The sequence below is a fragment of the Pempheris klunzingeri genome, chromosome 4 (assembly GCF_042242105.1).
Source record: "Pempheris klunzingeri isolate RE-2024b chromosome 4, fPemKlu1.hap1, whole genome shotgun sequence".
NCBI lineage: Eukaryota > Metazoa > Chordata > Actinopteri > Acropomatiformes > Pempheridae > Pempheris > Pempheris klunzingeri.
The window spans coordinates 9,822,779-9,831,457 of NC_092015.1; positions in this window are offsets into that span (position 1 = coordinate 9,822,779).

Sequence of the window (8,679 nt, forward strand, 5' to 3'; positions counted from 1 at the left end):
TAGGCATGTGTTTCCAGTGTAATGTTGTGTAAAACCAATGATTAATACATGATAATCATTATTCATTATTACAATTATCATTGCTATTATTATTAGCAGTAGTGGTAGTATGCCATTTTATAATTACTCATTTTACAATTAATCATTTTGTATTATCACATTATTTAAATAAACTGCGACCAATTATGTTAAATGCGTCCCAGATTAGTGAAAACACTGCAACCCAGCTGACCTTTAAATCTTGTTGCTTGTAAAGCTGAAACAGAAGTGACTGGCTGAGTTCTCACTTTGGTGTGTTGATGCTGAATAATTCCTCCCTAAGGTGTGAAGGTGGTGCAAGATTTGAGCGACTGAGACTCCCAAATTTGTAGATGAAGTTAAGATGTGTGACAAAAAAATGTCCCTGATTGCAAGGTTAGTGCAGACCACCTTCGCCCTGCGGCACAAAGAGGTCATCTATGATGTCATCAGTGCCAGTGACAATTTACACAGATTTACTCAGATCCACTTGAAATGCCAAATTTATTTGGTAGTGAAGGGAGATATGTGTTTTTATCCAACTCTGACACAGTACAAGGTGACTGTTTTACCATTACTGGAAAATAGTGTAGAATTTTTTGCTGCTGTGTACATCACTTACTTTTATTTTCTAAACCGTTACATACACACTATAATCCGACCATAACAGTGATTTTATACTACTGCAGATGTGTCCACAGAACTACAAATATTACCTTGTGGGAGCGCTTCTGTGCTGAGCTGTTCCTAATTCAGGAACGAAGCCTCACACAAGGGGAAAGTAGCCTAAGTTCTGGATCAGCTCTTCAGCTCTTAAGACCTCCGGGTGAGGTGGTAATGCTTCTTGGTGCTCGATAATGATTCTACAGTGGAGTTTTGGTCTAACCCTCACCTTTTGTGGTGATATACAGTATGATTTTGTATTGTTATGCTGTTTAACGTCCAAAGCGAAGCCAGAAATTGTTCTCATATTAAAGGAACAACCTAACATCTCCGATATCACTCATGATTTCTCAGGCTTGTCAGCATATCAGTTGTTTGGGATTCATGTGAAAGTTGATCATACAATATAATTCAGTTTTTATTTAATTTTTTTTTCTTCAAATAGTTGATTTGTTTAAGCAGAAAGAACATTCTCTCAATTTTTATAAGGTTTCAAATGAGAACAAATGAAAAATGGAGTTTGCACACTGCTGGTGTCATCCGGGGTTGATTGTCTCAGTAAGGAATACGGATCTACTTTCAGGTTTTCATCATTAGTATAAGAACTGTAGTTACTGTAAGGTACATAATGGATGCATATCAGGAAAAAATGTATTAATCATCCTCAAGTGTTGAATATCATCCACTTACTTCATGTGTTGAATATGATGTCCACTTGTGGATGTCTGTGACATTAAGCTCTTTCAATGTAATGGATTCCCCGGATGTTATGAAATACACACTTAAGAGGAAGCTTTCTCTGCCAAGCACGGTATCAGTGTTCAGTAAAAAAAATTATTTTTGGTGTATCAAGGGGAGATATTACTGTTAATATGCATTCAGTTGTCAGGTTATGTAGGCTGTGTTAATCCCAACTTCATGCAGTGTCATTATGCTGAGTTTTTGCTGAAACTGGGATGGCGCGATATTTATTGACCTGTCAATGCTTAGGTCAGTTTGTGTTTGTACTTCTACCACAAGCTGGATGAATCAACCATTATCTCTATTACTTGTAGGTAATTATTTCTGTTTATCCATTACATAAAAACTAATTCTCCCATTATATATTATTTCTAGATAATAATTTCAACCATTAATCCTGCTTAGACTCGCAACTATTAGTATTTTTCGCACATTCACAATTCCAACATGTAGTGTTAGGTATTATACACAGTATATGTAATATTCTGCACCCTATTGTATAGTATGATTTCACACTGCAGTAAATACTATAGCTATACAAAGCAAACAGTGATTATGATTGTATTTCACTGCATGTGTTTATATTCAAGCCACCTTAAATATCTAGTCAACTGTAATATAGTAAGCAACAGTCAGACTGTATTGCTGTAGACTGTATAACGCTACAGTAAACCATAGTTTTACTCTGAAGTAACAGTCCCTGTATTGCAACATTTGGACAGAAATGAAAAGAAAAGAAACTAGAATTTATTTTTCCTTTTTTTCTTTCCACCACTGCCATACAAGACAGCAATTACAGTATGTTGCAATGATGCTCAACTGGGTGAGAAATGCTTGCAAACACACACAGCACAGACAGTTGAAACAGTTCCAAACCATTTTCTAGCATGTAGGGCACCCTATATGACACTGCACTGCGTTTTCTCCACTGGAAGGACACCCTGGAGGGCACTTTTTGACTGTATTATGAGAACTGAGCATGTGATTTAGTGTTTTGTAATTTGTAATTTTGTATGCAAGGACAGCATTTTGTGTTTAAAAGTGAGAATTTAGCAAGACAGTTTGGCTCTGTGTTTTACGCATTGTGAAATCTGAGCCAAAGCAATTGTAAACTACTGTAAAGGAAGTTCACACGCAGGAACAAAAAAGCCTGAAAACTAATCCCCATCCGCCAACATCGAGCCTTGCCAAGCTGTAGAGGTGTGCAGAAAACATCATCGAACTTCTTTTGGATCTTCAAAGTGTCTTCTATACACAACTATTAATGTTGGGGGGAACTGCCAAGTCATTTTCCATGAAAAACATGAGCTAGTTGTTTCAAACAATGATGAAGGACAAGCACCTGAAGCCTGTGATAACCACAACACAATTATCTCAGATTGCTACAGTATGACCCAGAGAAATCTGCATTAATTAAAGCACACACAACCAGCCTGTTAATCCTGTCTGAAAGTGTCAGGGAGAAGAGACGCGTGTTTGTGAGGTGATTAACTCCAAACCTGAAAGATGCTGTGAACAGCACTATGGGCTCTAATGTCAGCGATGTTGCTGCTTGATGTTTAATACTCTGATACTTAATCAGAGATTGATGTTTACCAGAGGGAGGAAATGTGCTGGATGTTGATGTGGAAGTTTACGGTGTGATTAATTAGAGAAAGCTATGAAAAAAAAGAAAATTAGGTTCATCTTACCCGTCTCTGCCCAAAAAAAAGGTTAAGTGTTTCAGACAGGAAATCTGTAATTATCTGCTGAGCCTAAGCTTCAAGCAGCATCCTCTGAAGTTCCCTCCACCAAATCTCAAGGTGACTCCTTCCTGCAAAATTACAGAGTTTTCTTTTCCCAAATTTACATTGATGTTCCGCTTCATAGCCACCACACAGATACAATAAGCAAGGCAAACATTTCCCAATCTCCTCCTCTTATCTTCCTACATCCTCCTACGTCTGCATGTAATCTTTCTATCATATTTAGTATTGTTGATGCATAATTAATTTTCATTTAAAGTCAGTTTTTAATTTGAAACACTTAGATAGCTTTTGGTGATTATCGCTTTGAGATAGCCGTAAAAATGCTATTGTTGCATTACAAGTTTATTTAGTCGCCCAGCTTCCTTCTAATACACTGCAACGCCTCAATGGATGTTTTCTCACTCGTGTTTTGTGAGTGTGCTTCTGTTGTCTGCATATGAAAGTGCTCTATTTTTGTGGGACAGCCTGTTATAGTCTTAAGAAGTGTCTGTACACAGCCTTGAAGTCAGTCACAGGGAGCCTTATTAAGCTGGTGAGTTGCTGCAGGAACATTGCCACCTCAATAATTTATCACTCTTGAGTCTATTTTCACTTATTAAATTAATCAGTTAGGTAATTAAAAGTTACATGTTTTAATTAAATTGGCGTTGAATTCAAACACGGGGAAGGAATGGCATCATGGGATAAAGTTCATCAGCTTGAATGAGCTTCAACTTAATTTCAATTCCATTTGGGAAGATGTGGATAAGTTAAAAAAAATTATCTGTTTCATGCTCCGTAACCATTGCTGTCACTTTGTTTTTGAAAAAGGGATGTCTGTGCCCTTTTTGCACAAAGACAGAACAGAAACAGAAGTGTACGTTGATTGAGATCTTTAGCCATAATGTATGACAGATATCTACAGAATATGTTCACGTTTCTTTTTCAACTCTTGTACATTTGTTCTAATTAATCTTGAATTAAATACATTAAAATGTGTGATTTAGAGGCAGTTTAACACGAGAGGCTACACTGCTAAGCTAGGCTATTAGCTCTTAGCTAGTTAGCTTTTAGCAGGACTAGTTTTGTTATTATTTTGTTGTTGTCTTCATTATGATTTAAGATTTAGTTTTGTTCATGTGGAATAACAAACCTGATTACTAACTCATTGGAGCATCAAAATAAATGTTTCTATTTCATGAAACAGGAAAACTGTGTATGCTAAACTTATTTAGCATTTAGCTAAGTCTAAGCCCTAACTAGCTGCAGTGCAGTCACCACAGTTTGGTTTTTACCCAGGTTTTCTAGTTTTTGTACATTTTCAATGCTGTTTTTTTTAATTTTTTTAAATGGCACATTGGTGTAACGGCAACAGTATCTGGTATTATGATAAGGTAAGATGTTTTGGCTTTATAGGACAGCACAGATAAGGACAGATTGGAGAAGGAGGTAGAGACAAATATAGAGAAATGTTTGGTATTTATTTCATTTGCTCAGCTGTGCAAAAGATTCAGGTTTTGCTTGGTAAAACAATGCTGATCGTAGCTGTTTATCCAGTTTGCCAGTGTGGTCATCTCTACACATCTACAGTGAGTTTACGTTCACACAGCAGTTCAGATTGTACACACGCAGAGCGGCAGACACCACAACGAGACATCATCTAAAGCATAATTCTTGTGCTATCACTGGGTATTCATTTGAGACATAAAAGCCAGAGCCTGCGAAGTAGTAAGTACCCAGCGTTAGCGCACTCTTACCATGTCATTGTGATGTGAACAAAAGAAAACTGAGCCAGTGAAACAAGAAAAATGTGTACAGAAAAGAACAAAAGAGACGAGTTAATGGAAACAAGATTGAACACACTTTTCTACAACACTTAATTAGTATTTTGAGGAATAGCAGTAGTACCAAGAAAATTGTGTAATTCTGAGAATTTTATTTTAGGCCATGACTGAGCAAACGTGAGGGTGAACAACGTTCTCCAATTATGTTGATAATTACCTTTAAACACACATCATTAAGTCCTTTTCCTCTATTCACAATTTGTCACTTCCTGCTACATATGGTGCAGGATTATTGTGATCTCCGTGTAAAAGAAAAGTCTTTTATGGAAATCTGCAGCATTTTTCTGTGAAGCTGATCCATATCATTTTTGTTTATTGAGGCTCAGCGAACCATCTTTTAACTTCTGTTGAAGCATTAATTATTAGTTTGGAAAACAGGGGCACCGCAAAGTTTATTTTAATCATCCAATTTACAAAGGAAGAATGAAACATAAACAACAGCGAGGGGAGGTAATGCCATTTTATGACCTGTTTCATGTGCATATGGGCTTATAAAGGACTTTAGTGGTTGCTGACACCTTAAAAAAGTTTTTTTAAGAAAACATTCCCATCTATACCCTAAAGCATATTTGATTTAGTCCAGTTTTTGAAAGGGCATGTCAGGGGGAAACAATTATATCTGAACATGCTTTGTTTCTTAATGTAGAAACTAATTTGAGGTCTGAAATGCATAAATTAAATACTTTTGAAAATACAGAAGGTGGAGCCCGAAGCGAGTGAAGCTCTCTGTTCTGGTCTGTTAAATGACTGCATGGATGTAATTGCTTTCCTGCTCAGTTATGTGTTTCTTTTCTAATGTTTAACTGACTATCTTGAGTGTGGTATCTTACCTTGACTTCAGGATCACATTTTTATGCCCACCTGCAGCAGTGCCACAACATTAGCAACAGTGAATCATTTGGGTGTGCACAGCAAGTGAGCATGAGCTTGTGTACTTTGGCCTCCTATCTGATGATAACACTAAATGCTCAGTGATCCGGATGCGTGCTTTTTTGTGTTCGGTGGATAGAGCCCACTCTCTGTTACCTGGAACCTGTTGAATTGTTTGGCTTTTGTTTCCCTTTCCTCATTAGTAATGCCTTATGGTTTCAAATTTTGCAAAATTCAAAATCATTGAACTGTATTCAGCATGGTAGAGCCATGCCACAAAATAACAGATGTATCATTTACAAGTAAATGCCCCAAATGGATTCACATGGCTAAAGCTTATTCAACTGGTGGTTAGCTTTTGAACCAACTGTAATGCCTTGGATAATTACATTCTGTTTCTCAGGCTATTATTCATCAGTTAAAGGTCAAGAGCATTATTTGCAACACAAACTGAGCCTTGCATTGTATGGGCCAGCACACAGTCGTCTAGTTGCTTAGTGACTTTGATATGCATGTGAATGTCAAATTATAAAACTGAGCCCTAATAGGCAGCCATTACTGCAAGTGAGGAGCCTTTGTGTAAACCTGAGGTCTAATCACTTATTCAATCACCAAGCATTACGTCCCTGCTCTCCTCCACTGCTCCCTCTAAAAAGCAGCTGATTTTGTATTTCAAAAAACCATGGATACACTTGAATAAAATATATATTTCTGCCCACAGCCAAGGCCTAATTGGTTATCTGAAGTACTACCAAGGTTGTCTTGGTTGCTGTAATTAAATTAGAAACCATTGTCATGTTGACTAGGAAATTAAGTGAGCCATAGATGATTTTTCTTTCTCCTATCAATCGCAACACTACATCTTACATACAAGCATTGAGAGGATGCACTATCTGACGTACGCTGGTGATTACGGCACAGAAAGCTGCAGGTTCTCCTAACACCATAAACTGTGAGATGTTGAAATGATAACAGGAATGCGCCTAAAACTAGAGCGCGGCGTCTTCTTCTTCAGCTCTTGTGAATTTCACCTCTTAACTGCCAACACTGAGGACAACATGGCACCAAGCCAGGGTGGCAGAATGCGGTTCACACTTTTCTCCTGTCATACGAACAAACGAAAAGCACCAGAAATGGATGCTTTAGTTTGTAATACGCTGCGGTACTAGTGTGCTCACTAAAACATCAATTTTAAGGCACAATTTCAGGCGATCACTCAGTGCTGTCTATACACAGTAGACACAATACTTCTTAATACATATTCACAAGAGGGAGAAAAAAAATCAACCCATATTTAGACTGATACGAATTCCAAAATAAACCCTGGCAGGATTAATCTTTTTCAGGTGTTTTTTTTCAAAAGTCAAGGCTTCTACTGCACCATTTTACTATTTAAATATGCTCTGCACTTCAGAGTCAAGATCTATCAAAGAAACAATGAGGAAGTGTACATTCATAAAGTTCCAATAATGTTTTGTAATGGAACATTAAACTGTAATGAACAGCCAAAAATGGTTCTTTATGGAGCTACTAAAGTGCTGTGAACCAGAGAAACACAGCTCCTGCCATGTGCCATATTACTAATAGATCTGCAGGCTGCAGTCACAGCAAGAACCATTAAGGGTTTGAAATTGTTCCACCAGAATGTAAAGAGTCTATAATGCACAATTTTGTTCAATTGTGAAGAGTCACCTCCTCAAGTGTGCAGGGCAACTATTATCCAGCAGATCACCTGCCCCTGGAGAGGTGACAGTCCTTTCACCTTGCAGCTGCTGGTGTTTGGCACCACACGCCTCACACACACCATCTCTGCATCTGGGCGACACCAGATGTTGTTGAATAATTTCTCATACAGGTGAAAGTTCCTTCCCTTTGCAGCTGAACCTCGACTTGCTCTACATTTCTTCCAATTCAGACACATCAAGACAAGTGCACGCAATTTCTGCTCAGATATTTCTTACTTTAAAGCCTTCGATGCAGTGAGGGGAGGTGAAAACCCAGAGGGAGGGACACTGGAGAGCCTTTTTTCCACTCATTTCATTTGCCCCCTGCTGAAAAATAAGACTTTAACCTGATCCTGAAAGGTAGCATGTCTCAAATGCATCACAATGTCCAAAAAGCAGATGGCTGTCTAGCAGGGCAACAATTCTTTCTCTGAAACGCTGAATAATACATGCATATCTTGCTGTGATCCAGCGAATTCAATAGCCTATAGAAAAGGATTGCTCTCAACGTAAACCATTTTGCTAGAGGCCGTTCTCTTTCCTCAGGTCCAGTCTCCCATAAATAATTTGCCTTCAACCTTCACATGCATAAAAATTGCAACTTGTTGGTTATGAGAGAGAACAGTGAGGATGCACTTTGAATGCCAATGTGCCGATGAATAAACAATGGCTCGCTGCTCCAGGAGCAATGCAGAGCTGCCAGGAGACATTGCTTTGAGTCCACAGGCTCTCTTAATGGTTTTTGCCACAGACCAAGCCTTTCAGTCAGCTGTGAATGGGAGGCTGTTTTGATCGGGGTGGTGGGGGTGGGTTGTGGTGGCGGGTCGACACTTTAATAATTTCTAACAAAGCAACAATTCCCAAGGCACTTTGGACAACCTTGGCTGATTCTCTCTGATTATCCTCCAGCCACTCAACTCGCTTTAAACTGTGATTGAATGAGGCTTTCTATAGCAACAAGCTTATGGTATATGAGGAATAGCCTTGTACATCCACAACTGAGGTCACTATTATGGTCAAGTGGAGGGATCTGTCTCACTGAATAAATGTTTCTACGTCGAATCCACGCAGTTCTTCTAATAAGCTCCACTG